A 16,358-nucleotide genomic window follows, 5' to 3' on the forward strand; every position below is an offset into this window, starting at 1 on the left:
TATGCCACGTATTGGTCATCCTCAAACACCATCATTTCCCCAAATGCTAAGATACACACACACACACCCCACCATTAACTCCTTATGCATTTTCCATAAAAACATCTTGATAAAACCAAAGGTTTTCACAGCAACACAACATCAGAGGCTGACTTAAGTCTCCTATGTGGAGAGCATACTGAGTCACTCTGTATTAAATACAAGATAGGAAGGACAGGCAGTTAGTAAAACAGGTCTCTTCTTTAAGGTATACCCATAATGAATCGGCAAGACAGTGTTAAGTTCCAAAAGTACTTACAAAAGTATCTGAATGGGTATACCTATAACTCCTGATACATCAGAAGCCTGATGCTGCTGACCCTTGCAGACATATTGCAACATAGAAAACTGACTGTACAGAAAATACCCAGCTAAGAACAAGGGGATAGGGCTTGGTTTGTGGGTCTGGTTGAGGTTCAGATGCTTGATTCCCCCTCTACTGGGCGCCCCTATTCAGTGGGCAACCAACAACCATGTGGAGCAGTCTGGTTACTCTCATGGCATAGAGCCACAGTGTCTGGATTTGAATCTCCAGTTTTATCCCTTGTAGGTGCTTGACCTTAAGTCAACTTCTTTAATTATGCTTCATTTTTTCCCATCTGGAAATTGGAAGAGTATTAGTGTGAATTGTACAGGGTTGTTTAAAGAATCAAAAAAAAAAAAGGTTACAAATGGCTTAGAATACTATGCAGCACATATTAAAGATTCAATAAGTATTAGCTAAATATATGTATATAATGAATATTGCTAAATCGTTTGTTCAGCTGTAAGAGTAAACCATATTTGAAGTGTTCTTGTGTCTGTGCATGAGCTGATCAATACCAATAGGTAAAATTTCCCTTGCAGAGGGTGGAGGTAAGTGATTCTACAAGGAGGCATCATTGTACACTGTTTTCTTTTCTTTTCTTTTCCTTTTTTTCTCTCTCTCTCTCTCTCTTTTTTTGCATCTACAGCTTCTTAAAGACCTAAAGCTATGATATCTCATTTAACGTCATGCTTTCATTCTCAGGGAACTGAATCCTTTTTTATGAAAGTGGCAAACATGTAAGTCAAGAGCCACAAAGTTAAACACTTACTAATAGACACACCATAGTCACACATTTGCAACATAAACATTCTCACCATGTACCAGTATCTCCAGCTATTCTGTAAATAAGATAGATGATGACTAATGCAGTCGCATCTTTTAGAAGCTCAAAATAACATAGTATTTTTAAATTTAGTCAATTCACCTTCTACTTCATTATACTTCTAAAGCAAAATTCTTAAACTTTCCAATCATGTTCCAAGACTGGTTCATATAATTTTTAAGTATTAAACTACAACGAGAAATAAAAATTTTAACACCCAAATGGGCAAAATCACACATAATTATTATTATCCATTGTGGCAAGAGCATGGTTAATATACAGTAGGTACTGAGGAAGGTTCTTTACAATATTTATCAAATTTAAAGTGAACATTCCCTGGAGCCAGAAATCCTCTCAGAATAAATAGTCTGCAGTACCCCCCATGCAAAGATTATGCATACAGATATTGACAGCACCATGATTTGTGATAGTAAGAAACTGGAAAATCCAAATGAGTATTCTGGGATTCTGAGGATATTGGCTGCCTACTTTGGGTAGACACACTTAAAAAAAAGAATTTTTGTATAATGACAAACAAATATTTGAAAACTACTAAAGAAAATTAAATTTCAGAATGCTGGTCTGATATGAACCATTATACAATTTTTTGAAATAATGAAAGAAAAATTCCTGTGGTTGTATAAATGGAGGGACACAAAACCAACTAGCAATGGTGGAATGGAGTGGAACAGGGAAGGGATTCACCTTATATTTTAATATAATTTTCATGTTGCTTTGTAAGCCAGTAGTCCTTTCAGAATTCAAAGAGATAACAAGAATCTTTTAAAAGAAACAGGGAACTCAAAAATAAAGCTATTACTTACATGCAGGCATTAAGAAAAGTCTTAACAATTTCCAAAGTCAATTTGTGCTGTCTCATATTCTTATAATCACAACTGCAGAATAAAATGCTTATGAGATGTTGACAGATGCACTGTAGTGAAAGGGTTGCACTACCTTCATAAAGCATGTTGAGAAAAATTCCATATTTGTAGGTCTATAAATGGAGCTTAGGAACAATGGAAGAAGAAAACCAAAAGCTCTCAATTCCCACTCCACTTTGAAAAGTGAAAAGTAGTTCATACTACTAGCCAACTCCCTCTCTTCCACTCCCTCCCACAAATGGTACCAGAGAGGAGCCCAGTGCTGCACTTGGCTTCTGACTTCAAAGGCACAATAAAAACACTGATAGTGGATGCACAGGGAGAAAAGCAGAGGAGGTGTGGCGGGAAGGTGGGGACTGCGGTATTATTACCGAAAAATGGTGATCAGTGGAGAGGAAGAATATTTTAATTATAAACAAATGCTTGTGCAGAGAGAGAAGAAACATATAAAATGAGTGGAAAACCAGGATGAAGTAACAAAACCAAAACAGGAGTGTTTCTATCAGTGAGGTCGGTATTCAGTTTTCAGGGCCTCCCATGAAATTGAGAGCTTCTGCACTGCGCACCCTCTCGCTCTAGCGCTCATCTGAAAGCTCACTGGAGATTGTCTGCATGGTGGACCGGGGCCTTGGATTGTTTTGAGCAAGCCTTAGAAGCACAGCGCATCAGGTATGAAGCACCTATTACATTCAATGCAAAAATCTTATCACGTGCTAGCTTATCCTGTTAGGCATGGAATAATGATCGCTCAACTAGCACATTTTTAAAACAGATTTGCAAAGGACACTTCTTCCTACAGGGAGCTAAATGGTTTAAATAGTTAAATATATATAGATATAGATATACATGTATATATACACACAAACATGTAGGTAAATATATATTTATGTGTATGTAGATAGATATATGTATTTATGTGCGTGTAGGTAAATACACACACACGCACACACACATGCACACACACACGGTTTTTCCTATAGTCTCTCCAGCATCGTCGCCGGAAGATGCCCACTCTCAAAATGTCTCTGAGAGAACCGATGGAAGCTGAGACTGGTGCCAAGGCCTTGGGATGATGCTTCAGGACCCTCGTCACAAACCTCCACTGTCCGCAGGCATCCAGATGCCCTAGTCTTGCCCCAGGCCGTAAAACCCCACCAGAGACCTGGGGGGCCACGTGACCCGCTGACGGACATTAAAGCTTTCTCTCCCAAAGAAATCCAACTTTCCTTTCACTTGTCCTGGCAGAGCGACCCGCGCGTGTCCCCACTGCCTCTCCTCTAGCCCTTTCTTCTTCCCGCTCCGCAGGCTGCCGGAGGCCTCCGGGTATCTGCTTTCAACCTGCCAGGCCTAGGGGCCCCGGGCTCGGCCCCTCCTGGGCGGCGCTCCTCCTCCCACCGCCAGAGGGGCGCGGAGGCTCGCGGCGGGCTGGGGACGCAGGCTCAGCCCGCGCGACGCGCGGCAGTGACACTTACCTGCGCGGAGCCGCTCCCGGAGCTCCCGCGCCGCAGTCAGCTGCGCGCTGGCCGCCGCATCTCCCAGCCGGAGGTCCCCCACCCACTCCCGCAGCCGCGTCCCGGGCCGCACTTTTCCGAGCCTGGGAAGTTGGCCGAAGGAGCAGAGGTGGGGGTGTGGGTGGGGCTGCGTGTTCGGGGAGAGGAGGCTCAAGGATGGGGCTGTTTGTTTGTTTGTGGTTCCCGATCTCTAGCAGAGACTTTAGACCATATGCTGGGAGGATATTAGCTTTGCTCGATGGCGACTAGACAGCGGCCTGACTCTCAGAGTCCGATCGATTTACTGAACAAACTGAAACGTGGGTGGGGATGTTAAACAGTAACCAGCAGCCTCGCTGAGAACTGAAAGCGGCGAGGCCGCGCTCGTTTCCCTGTTCCCAGGGCCCGGCGACCGGCGGGCGGGCCAGCTCGTCCCAAACCGGCCTCTGCTAACCGTGGCGGCTCCCCGGCCTTGCGGAGGCCGCCGGGCCGCAAGTGCCAGGCGCCACATGCCCACTGTCTACCGCCAGGGCGAGGCGCCCGCGGCGTGACTGGGGGCCGGAGCTCAAGCTCCCCCGCCTTCCGCGCCCGGGGAGCCCTGCCAGGTGCCGCCCGCGGCCGAGGCCCGGAGCCGCCCCCGGGGCGCGGGTGCCGTCCACTCCCACGCCCGGGCGGCGCCTCGGCTGCGGCTGTGTCCGCCCTGGAGCCGCGCGTGACGGCTGGGGGCGGCCTGCCGACCCCGGAATGCAGACACGATTCCGAGCCAATGAGGTCCAGGAAAGGGCCGGAAGTGTTATTAAAGGGAATTTCACAGGTTCCTAGGGACAGCTCTGCGGCCACGACACTAGGGGAACCCGCAACCATATCGTTAAACTGCGCCTAAGCCGCTGGGCTCCACTTCTGCCCTGACGCTCGGGCGGGAGGGAAGAGGGCGAGGAGTTCCACGTCCGGGGCCAACGCAGCCACCTGTGGCTTCGGCCATTGACCATCTCTGTATCCGCACTAACGGGAAGCTTCCCATCTCCCTCCTCCACCGTAGGCACCTTCCCAAGCTTTGCACTTCGGGAAATGATGCTCAGACCAGTCGAGAGGCGCTGGCCACCTGGTTCAAGCTTTTGTTAACCAAGTAATATAGACAGTAGCTGTGGCGCTTAAAAACATCTCAACAATTTAACTTCGTGGTTTCAGGAATAAATGACTTGAGGTCAAACAAGTAATTATCCTCATGAGATAAACAGTCACTTAATCCTTGAAGTTTCTCTTTTCTGACCAGGGTGCTGGCAGTTATTTTTAAGGCTGTAATAACAATGCCAGAAACATCAAAGAACTAGGTAATTTTTTTCCTTTTCCTTTTAGATCGGGTTTACTAAACTTAGTTTCCTCGTTCTAAATCTCCTACCAAAAGGCTCTTTTAAAAACAACTAGTAGGTTGTTTTAGAAATCAGAACAAAGGGGAGAAATCATATACAGTTTTCTTTAAATCGCCCTTCTCGAGCAACACGTATTCTTTCGGTCCTTGTTGCCCACGTTCTCTGCAAACCGTGTCATGAAAGTGGCCTCTGTCCCTGTCGGAAACCACCCAGAGAAAGCACGGGGGGGGGGGGGGGACGACAATTAACAGGTCATGTTTATTATGCAAATCTTTCACAGGTGTGTTGTTTCTATTTCACCTGTAGACAGTCTCATTAAAAATATTTCCAGAGACGTGGATAGTGAAGGCTGTCTTACTGTATGCCAAACTTAAGTATCCAGTTCCCATAAATTGCTCAAAGTCTGAAGACAGAAATGCTCCATCCTCCATTCACGGAAGCTTTAATGCCACGGGACATTTGTTGTTTCCACCAATGAAACAATGTTTTAGTTCAATAGTTTATTTCACTCTGAATTTGCGATGTCAATGGATTTCGATAATCAGCTCGACATTTATGTGTGGTGGATTTGCTGTTCTACAAGGGAATGATTATCCCATGTGCTGCGTTAAAAATTATTTTGACACTCTATGTAGAACCTTTGAGGGAGAATTTTATCACCACAAGGATTTTGAGTAACGATAGCAGTCCATTCTGTTAAGGCTTAGTTATTATCTAAAAGAGGCATTGCATTTGTCTAATTTAGAAAACTCTCTAAGAGTTTATGGAAGAGTGCCCGTCCTCCCGCGTCCGCAGCATGAAGGGAGTGGTTTCAGATGACTGACTAAATAAGCAAATAAGCGGCATTAAGAGGAAATAGCTGGGCTCCGGGGCTTGGCAGTTTTACTAGATCAACCAATGCCAGTTGATCAAGCTTTATAGAGCATCACTTATATTCTTCCTGAAACTAATTTATTAGGATTTTTCATGGCATGGGTTTATGAAGCTGAAAATGGGGGGGAAAAAAAGTCCTCTGCGGAGAACTGTCTCTGACGCAGAGGGGGTTGGGGGCGCTACGAGAAGGGACAGATCGGGATAGTTTTTTCAGTGAAAAGTTCTCAGGTACTAAGTTAGTTTTCAACAGTTAGTGCTTAGGGGGAAATTATACAATATGTACTTATGCCACATTTGATCTTTTAACATAAACATAATTCGGCGTCAAAAAACCCTTTACTTTCTTGTTAAATGTCTTATTTAGCCTACGCTTTCCCTTTCCGCTTTGATCACCTTTTTAACACCATTTTTTTTCTTTTTCTTAGCTCAACCAGATCTAGATGAGAACTTTGGGTTTTTCCACCAGCGGTTCTGATACTATTAATTAAAAGCAATGGCCCGGGCAGAGAGCTCAGGTAGGGAGGGCGCGCGGTACCCGCAGGGAAAAGGTCTGAGTGACACAGCCGTCCAGACATCCTCCTTCCGAGGTCGCCCGGACAGAAACCATCACCAGAGGCGAACGCGAAGTGCGCGCTGCCAGCCGCGGCGCTCCACTTCTGCCGAGCAGGCTAAGCCCGAGATCCTCGGCGTCGCGGTCACACCCACAGTGGATTCGGCCACGATGGGGAGCCGGCGCAGTTCATGGGGACTACTGCTCACCCTCACGCACCTTTACACGCAGGAGAAAAGAACAAGAAAAGAAAAAATCTTGTACAGTTCTCTATCTGCCGGTCCTTTCTGGATTTGGGTAAAGCCCGGTACCCCTTCCAAGCCACTCGTTGGTATAGGACCTCAGGCGCGAAGCGACCACGAGGACGCAGGTCAAATTAAGAGTCTGGAGCTACGCTAAGTGCGTCCGCAACTCAACCAAGCGCTGGGTCTGTGTTTGACCCTGGGGGCGAAACAATGGGTAAAGCAGCCTCCGCCAGAATTTCGAAAACTCCCTGGAGGCCACTGAATGTTTTATGCATCAGAAGGAAAGGCCGGGATTCAGGTCACCGGGACTAGAAGGGGGGGAAGGGCTTAGCCAGCACAGTGGGGCGCTAGTGGAGGCGAGAACCACTTGAAGCCTTCCAGGCCTTGGGTGCAGGGGCCTTTTTCTTCCGCCTCCAATCACCACCCCGTCTCTTTAAGGAATAGCACAGTCCTTTTGGTCTCTAGCGCAGCCCAAAGCGGTGACACATTGCCCGGCTAATAAGCTGCAAGCTCCGGCCGCCGGGAAGGGGGCCACCCAGCCACTGCATCTTCTCCGACCCTGCGTAGGGCCTCCAGCGATATCAGCCCCTCACCCGCGGGTTTTGGTACCCCGTCAGCTCCTTGATTTGCCGGACTTGTCACACGTGGCATCCACCTTGAATGCACTGAATTTAACGTGGTCAAACAAACAAACAATCAGTACAACAGGCAGATCGAATAAGGAAGAGGGATTGACTACTGTCCCTCCAGCATCAACACCCTGTAGGTCCTAAAACGGAACGTCCAGGGTCTTGCCTGGTCCTTCTGCGGAGTCCGGTGCTTAACAACACTTGCGAAAAGCTGCAGGAATGGCCTCCAGACTAGGCACCCTGCTTGGCCACAAACTGACGCAGATAAAAATTAGTCTTCATTTTATGCTCAAGTGTCAGAAGCGTAACACCTAGAGGAAGCCCATGTGGATAAGGTCACAGGAATGTCCCCAAACTACCTAACCTGGTAATATAAATGTAAAGCCAAGATTTCAGATTGAGCGTCTAAATTGAAACTGCTTTGCATATGTTATGCATCTGGCTGAGACTGTGAACATCAAATATTCAATAATTCTCAATGTCAACGTAAGGCTCCTCTGCCAAAAAAGCAAACTGCTATACTGGTTCTCTTCTCCCCACCCCCTCTCTTTGTACATTTCCTGCTGAAGTATTGATTGTCAAGGTCTCTGCAAGATTTGCAAACTTTTACAGTCATTTATGGTGCATGCAATAAAAAAAGAGGCGATATGAGCATGCTCAGTCAAAGTGTAATGCAAAGATGTATTCAGTGCCCTTGGCAACTATCAGTGAGACCTGTTTGTCTTTGCAGAACACACCCTTCTCTGCAATGAACCCCTCTGTAAAAAAGATTGACCCTTTACATTTCTAGAGCGTTGGCCCCTCAATGAAAAAGACACACGTGTTCAGACCAGAAAATTCGGTTATTTCAACCTCATTTCAAATCAAGGGGAAAAAATTGTAATAAAAACTGTGGAACAGGAATAAAAAAGAATCTCTTCAGATTGTCCTACTTCTCTACTCTCTCCTATCATAAAGAAAAAAAGAAAAGAAAAGGAAATCGATCTCTGAGTTATAGTGTAATCTCTAACTACCCTTTATGTAACAGGGATCCACAGGACCTTCCCACTGTGAGAAAATAAAAGGATTGAGATTATACAGAGACAGCATGCCATTTTAGAGTATACGGGCCCAAAGGGGAAATTTAAGAAAAAAATTTGAATGTTTTACAAGAAAATTCTTGGCTAGTTATGTACAGATTTGTTGCTAGATTTTAGCTTTACACTTTTTCAATAAAGAAAATAAATACACAAGAGGGCTGTTATTTTACTCTGCAATTGTAGACAGAACCTAAAAGCTTTATTAGAAACCTTATACTCCTTTACCAGTTTTACCAGTTCTCTTTTTTGTTTCAAGCCTATGTGTAGGAGAATGAGGGGGAAAACAGAGAAAGAGACTCATTTCTAAAATTTCCTACTTCGAACTCAGTAGGTTTTCTCATCTAGTGCTGCAAATAAGAACTGCTAACACAAAGCTTCTGAAAGGTATTCAGAATCCTACATCTGCCATCTAGTGGGCATAAGAGAAAATGCTTACTCTAGACATCCTGGGCACAGTCTCTAGCTGTTTTCATGTTTATAAACTAGGGCAAGCCTAAGGGATGAAAAAGAAAAGAGTAACTTTAAAGCCAAAGGAAAGGAAATAAACAATTTCATCAGGGACTTTATAACATAATCATTCAAATTTACCCCATTCCCTTCTCTTTTTAGTAATCATTAAGATTATTAATATATGCAGAGTTATTATCATATTCATTTTTCTTCTGCATTTCCTCTTCATGTAGATTTTATATTGTTTGTATTCTTTAGGAGTAAACTCATTAACAGTTTTAGATACAGTTAATATTCATATTAAAAAATTCAAAACAAAGCTATTAAGTATCCTCTTCCTTTTTGGACTCAGAATACCCACAGAAGCTACTTTACTTTACAAGACAGAAAGAGAGAGAGGAAAAGAAGAAAGAAAGAGAACAATAAAGGGATAAAGGAAGGAAGGAAAAATAAAGACAGAAATAGAGTAATAATTATATACTTTACACTTGTTTTGGATGCCTTGTTACAAGTATTATTATATTCCTTCAAAAATTGACTTCATCAAATATCAAAACACCACTGGGTTAAAATCTAGTTGGTTATGGCAACATAAAGTGCAATTCCTTGGGGTTCACATTATAAAATATTGAGCATATGTAGAAGGTTTGCTAAATTAAATAGTCATTAAAAGATTGTTACCATATTTTAGTAACCGCTGGCTTGTGTCAGGGAGTGCTTACAATGTGCCAAGCACTGTTTTATGGGCTTTTAATCAGTTAATACATTGAGTACTTACAACAACCCTAGAATAGTATTATTAGTACCATTTCATAAATGAGGAACTTGAGAATCAGAAGTATGAAGCTGTTAAGTGCAGAGAAAAGAGATAAAAAGAGACCATTGTCATGGGATAAAAGAGATATAAGATACATCCAAGAGAAACATTTGTTTTAATGTTCAAATTTGGTCTGCAAAATATCAGACATTCACATGAAAAAAATAAGTTAATTGCCACTCATTGTAAAAAAAATTAAGTACTAAGAGATATATATGGTAATAAGCAAATGACATATTCATTTACCTTACCTATTTAGTTTTGGACAGATATCACGCATACCTTTACCATAGATTTGCCCTATAGTCTAAACCCACTTGTACTTTAATTTCAAGTAAGGGAGTTACAAATGTTATGCCAAACAGTCCTTGAACAGGCCTCCAACATGCTGCCAAACATTTATCCCTGAACTGAACTGGCCCTAAACAAAACGTATATACATTCTGAACATATTTTTCTTTTCTCTAATTATGCAAAATATTCTCCTCTTTTCAGGACAGCTACTTTATAAATATGAGGGGTTTAAGAGTCAAGAGCCTGAGATCATTACGATTAAATGTATTCAAATTCCTTAGCACTGTGCCAACCAGCTTTCACTTCTAGGAGTATATGGGTAATTTTAGAAACTGTAGGGAGATGATCAGTCTTTGACCCAAGGTGATTTGTGCTTTGTTGTTTCAATCCACAACATTTGAAATGTTAATTACGAAGTAGCACTGTATTATGTAGGTATGATTTTAAGAGCAGTGAATGCTTTCCAAAGCTGACAGCAGCTGGCTCAGGATTCCTGCTATGGTTTAATCCTCACAAGTGATGTCCCTAGCTGTGTCTTCCTGATCTCTCACATACCTCCAATCAAGATCAGACATCAGATGAAAGCTCCAGACTAGAGCAGTGAGGCCCTTTGTGTCTCTCCTGTGTATCCATGCAGATCTAAGTGCACCTTTCCCTCTCAGGAAGAAATGTTGACACTCTCACAGGAAGAGGAGATTCAACTCCCATTTAAGGTTAATCCCTCCACCTGTGTTCTTGATCCCACCCTTCCTGCCTAGGCCTGGCCTTGTTCTATCAATTATTTCTTTTTCTTGTATCTTCAAACTCTCCCCCTCCAACAATTCCTTCCCTGAAGGTTATAAATATGTTCAGGTCCTACCAATAAACTAAAAAAAAAAAAAATCTTTTTTTTTAAAGGGACAGGATTTGCACACTCTCCCCCACCTCCCCAACCATCCCCTCTTGGTATTATCCTTTTTTTTTTCTTTTTTTTTTGTCCTTTGTAGCCAGAAACAACTGACCAGGGTGGTTTTACAGTCTCTGATCTCTTTAGCAACACCTTCCATTCACTGCTCCCCCTACCGTAACCTGGCTTTCCTTGGCTCTACTCCACAGACGCTGCTCCTTGGAAGGGCCTTACTGACCTCCTGGTTGGTAATCCAACAAGCACCCATTCAGTCCTTGCTGTTTCACCTTTGCCAGAGTTTATGGCTAACCTTCTTAAACATTTTTTTCTATCCATATTTCTTAACACTTTGCTCCAACCTTCTATAACAATTAAATTTCTTAAGTTTTTTTATCTTAGACTTCATTCTCTTCATTCTAAATATGCTTCCTGGGTGATCCCAGGCACTCTTGACAATGTTCTCTTCAACAAAATTGGCTGTTGATTCCTAAGTTATATTCAAACCCAGAACTTCTTCTCAAGTATCAGAGCTATAGGAACTTTGGAGGGCCAACCACCTTCTAAATAGTTTCTCTTTTCACGTGCACTTATAACTCAGTATTTCCAAAAGTCTCCTAATTTATCTTCCTCTCAAACTTGCTCTTCTTTTGGGATTAATGACGTCATTATTCACCCAGTTGCCTATGCCAGCAGTGTAGATGCCATCAGCACCTCCACATTTTCCACTACCCTGAGTTAGTATTTCAGTTCGACTTGCCCTGTGGGTTAAAGTAAGGGCTTTATTTTTCTCACATAAACAAAGGTCTAAAGGTAAGTAATTCTCACCTGGTAGGGCAGCTAAACAATGTAGTCAGTACTCAAGCTCTTTTTATTTCCCTCCATCCTTAGTGTGGGATTCTCATCCTCTTGATTTATAATTTGCTTCCTTTATTTTTATCTGCATTTCAGGTAGGAAGGGAAAGAAGAGCAAAGGGCCAAAAGCTTGTGCCAGCTATCAGAATGTCCTCCCTTTAAACTGCTTCACTTGCAAGCGCCAATCAGCTATTCATGTTTATGTCTGGTTGGCCAGAACTGGATCACAAAGATCCCATTTCCAAGTACACAGTATAAGAAGGTATACCTTTGGTAGCCAGATTGCCAAGCACAACATATTTGGAGTCTTGTTAATAAGTATGCTTTTGTAAATTGTATTTTGCTGCATAACATGCTGTCTCAGACCTTGGTAGACTAAAAAACAATAATTATTATGGATCACAGTTATTTGGGGGTGCAGTTGGGGGTGGGGCAACAGTGGGAAGGCTCAGCCGAGGCTGGATTATCTTTAGTGGTCTCGTGCTCATGTGTAGGACCTCAGCTGAGACTGCTGGGCATCCCCCTCTCTCCACGTGACCTCTTATCCTTCAGGAGGCGAGGGCTCCTTTCTGCAGTGGTTTCAGGGTTCCCAGAAGCAAGAGAAGGCAAGCTCCAATGCTCTAATACTTTTTAACCATCTGTTTTATATATTAGTTAATGTCCCACCAGTGAGATGCTTCACATGGCCAAACGAAGATTGAATGGGTAGAGGGAAATTCTACTTCCTGATGGGAGGATGGCACATCTATAATGCTTATAGGGATGGGAGGAACTTAGGGCCATTTTCTTCCAATTTACAAGAGTAAGAAAGTACAGCAGAATAGGTTTTGGGTGAACAATAGTAGTGACTCCCTCATCTCTCATAGTTTAACCCCATTTAATCTGTCAGTGTCTTATTTAATAACAGTTTTAAAAATCTTTGTACATTTTATGCATCCCTTTAACTTTCTAACTCGCTGGCTTCAGTTCTTAATTAACTTTCACAGCCATGATTGTTAAACTTTCTTGGGTTTGGGTCACTTTGAAAATATGATCAAAATTACAGTCTGTTATGGACTAGTTGTAGCTCTTTCAAATTTATATGTTGAAGCCCTCTCTCTCACTGTGGCTGCATTTGGAGATGGGATCTCTAAGCATGTACATGAGATTGAAAGAGGTCATAAGAGTGGGCTCCTGATGCAGCAAGATTAATGTCCTTATGAGTAGAGAGAAGAGACATGAGAGGGTTCTCTCTCTTTCCCTCTCTCTCTCCATGTGCACTCATTGAGAAAATGCCATGTGAGGACAACAAGATGGTAGCTAACAAGCAAGGCAGAGAGCTCTCACCAGAGGCAGTTTGCCAACACCTTGATCATGAACTTCTAGCCTCTAGAACTGTGAGAAAATTGTTATTTAAGCCATGCAGACTGTGGATTTGGTTATAGCAGCCCTCGGTGACTGTTACATGGTCTCTCAGAAGAAGTAAACAATTGCACAACACAAAGACCGTTATATGTAATGGCAGAGTGACTTTGCACATCTACAATGCCACCTTCAAACCTTCAAAAAAAAGGCATTCATGATCCCCAGGTTACAAATCCCTGCTCCCCAACAACATCCAAGATAATTTTCAAAAGCAATAGTTATTTTCATGGTCTTAATGAATATTTCCTGTACTATTCCCATCAAGACTATTCCAACAGTTAGTCAGTTCTTCCCTCTATGACACCTCTATTTTAAAAAACATGCTAATTTATTTTAACAATGAAAGATTTTCCTTTATTTTAAGAAGATGTGTTTTTGATAGTAGGTTATGAAATTTTGACCGCTTTTCACTAAGATTTATATGTCAATGACCATTATTAGTGTTCATGGGTTATATCTGAGATAAAAGGCATTAGAAGATAAAATAAAAAACCACTGAAGGGTGTGCTTTCTAATGAAAAAGTATATATACATATAATAATAACAAAGGTAACCTGAAACTATTATACAGCTAGTTCCTTTCATATGAAAATTATCTTTCTCTTCTCTCTCTCTCTCTCTCTCTCTCACACACACACACACACACACACACACACACACACACCCCCTTATACTTAGAACATTTAACATGTAAGAAAAGGGACAAAAAATTCCAAGGCAAGTAAAAAGGAGATGCATTACCAGAATCAAAAATTTTTAGTAGGCCTTCTAAACAGTAAGAGAATTAATTATATATTCAAAACAAATGAAAATCCATCAAAAATGCCATCCATGTTTCATAAGATAGAGAGCAAAGACATGCTCATATTCGATTATTATATACATATATTTACAAATATTTATATTTGTAACATAACTCCCATTAAATGGCCAGAAGTTGATATTCCATTGATTACACTGGGGTTCACTCATGCATTTTCCTCCCCTAGAGAATGGTTTGCAGCTTAGTTAAGCCTTGGGAAATTAGCTGACTGAAACTTGCCATGGTCAAGGTGAATGCTGCTTCTGCAGTCTGGGTCAGAACATTCCAGTTCTTCCTTCTGTGAAGCTCAGAGGATCCATCCTTTTGTTTCTGTATCAGTGATCTCAGGAAGTCTGGTCATAGCACATAAGTGCTTAAAGCACTGATCACAATTCTGAAAATCTGATGGCCAAATGCTAAGATACAGCTTAACCTTTGAGAAGCCACACATGATAAAGATGACTCATCCTGCATCACAGATGCTGTTATTATAGCTCAGGTCGAGCTTCTGCATCTTGGCCAGGTGACCTACCTGTACTACCAAGGCTAGGAGAGCCACATCCTTGGTCACTAAGAAACAGCAGTTCAGCCTCCCTCAGCACTTGAAAGTGTATTGAAAGCTTTAGTGTTTTTGGAAGCACCTTCAAGTTGTCACCAACACTTATTTCAAGAAAGGTTCTTTTCAGAGCAGGGAGATGAATTGATTCAGTGAGGGCACTAAATGTCTCACTTTCTAAAATTAGAGAACACTTGTTGATTAGTAATGACTTCAATGCTGATAAAGATCAGAGCCTGCTTTGTAGGTTTCAGAAGAGCTGTCCATCTTTTTGTTAGAGGATACATACAATTCTTGAAGACTTGAGAATAAAAGTATAACCTGGGTCAGTAACTCCATATCGTTTGCTGTTATTGAGCACTGGCTAAGGCCCAGAACTTCCAGATGCTTCAGTGTGGCCAGCTGAGCTGGTGAGTCTTCAAACCTTCACCCAGCTCCTCATTGCAGGAAAGGTCTAGTTTCCTTATCTCAGACATCCAGTAGTTGGACACTTTTTTTAAATCCCTGAGCAATACTGTTTAGACTCTCACCAATATTTCTGATAAAGGAAATATCAAGTATTTCAAGATTTTGGAGCAGTGCTAGCAACTGACCCACAAACACTCCATTATGATTTTAAGGCACAATCTACAGCCACGAGTGTTTGTATCTTGCTTGCTTCTGGGAACTTTTGGAGGATCAGAGGCAAGTTTCCTCCCACTTCACTGTCCCAGCACAAATTCAGCCCTTCAAAGTCAGGTATTGCTTTGAGCACATCTCCCAGTATTCCAACAACGTCAAAGGTGCTGTAAGTCTGCAGCTCCCCAGCCTCAGGATTTTTAAGTTGCTGACAAGATGCATTTGCTGGGTGAGTGAATGGAGGGTTCCAACCTTGAAATCAACTCCAGGAAATAGCCAGTTTTTTCCAAGTCTCAGAGATAAGGCAGTGAAGCAACCATTTCCCTCATGTTTGCTGTTGTTAATCTGCAGTTATTCAGATCTAGACACTTGTTGACAGCACTTTAACCCAGCTTCTGCAGGATCTGCTCATTTTTCTCCATCCCGGAAACCAATTCCACTTCTAAAATGAGAGGCTTGGCTCTCTTCCTGCCTCCAGGTGCTTAACACAGCACTCCAGTGACCCTTTTCATACAAACAAGCTTGAGGAATTCAGTGGCTTTTCTTCCAGGGCCTGACTTGGACTCCTTAGGTTACAGATGGAGTTGTGTTCCTGGATGAAGAGCTAGCCTTGTTAGCATTTACGAGGAGCATCTTTGGTGAATTGCAACTGCTGGGAATGGGGGATGGGGTAGGGTGGGGTGGGGTGGGAGGTGGTTGGCCCAAGGGGGAAGCTCAGGTAATTGCTTTTGAACCAAGCAGGCAGATGGGAAGCATTGCAAATATCTTCTATTCAGAAGGTGGCCCTTTAATTTTGTTGATGGTTTCTTTTGCTGTGCAGAAGCTCACTAGTTTGCTATAGTCCCACTTGTTTATATTTCCTTTTGTTGCCCTTGCCTTTGGAATCGTCCAAAATTTTATCACCATGACCAATGTCAAGAAGGTTACAACCTATGTTTTCTTCCAGAAGGTTTTTGATTTAAGGTCTTACATTCAAGTTTTTTATTTATTTTGAGTTAGTTTTTGTGCATGTTGTAAGATAGTAGTCTAATTTCATTCTTTTGCACATGGCTGTTCAGTTTTCCCAACACCATTTATTGAAAAGATTGTCCTTTTCCCATTGTATATTCTTGCCTCTGCTATTGTAAATTAATCGACCATACATGCATGGGTTTACTTCCGGACTCTATTCTGTTTCTTTGATTTCTGTTGGTTTTTATGCCATTATCATACTGTTTTGATTACTACAGCTTTGTAATATAGTTCAAAAGCAGGTAGCATGATGCTTCCAACTTTGGGGAACAAAGTTCCCCAAAACTCAAGTTCTCAAGATTGCTTTGGCTATTCCAGTTCTTTTGTAGTTCCATACAAATTTTAGGATTTTTTTTCTATTTCTCTGAAAAATGCCAGC

At 42.3% G+C, this 16,358-nt stretch overlaps 1 pseudogene; it reads right to left on the minus strand.

Annotated features, from left to right (window-relative positions):
- Window positions 1-7,076: 7,076 nt before the first annotated feature.
- LOC129088175 (leucine-rich repeat-containing protein 31-like) overlaps window positions 7,077-16,358 on the minus strand; it is a 29,877-nt pseudogene continuing 20,595 nt past the window's right edge.

This window comes from Pteronotus mesoamericanus, unplaced genomic scaffold (assembly GCF_021234165.1).
Source record: "Pteronotus mesoamericanus isolate MK-2021 breed Mesoamerican mustached bat unplaced genomic scaffold, CSHL_Meso_final scaffold_54, whole genome shotgun sequence".
Classification (NCBI taxonomy): domain Eukaryota; kingdom Metazoa; phylum Chordata; class Mammalia; order Chiroptera; family Mormoopidae; genus Pteronotus; species Pteronotus mesoamericanus.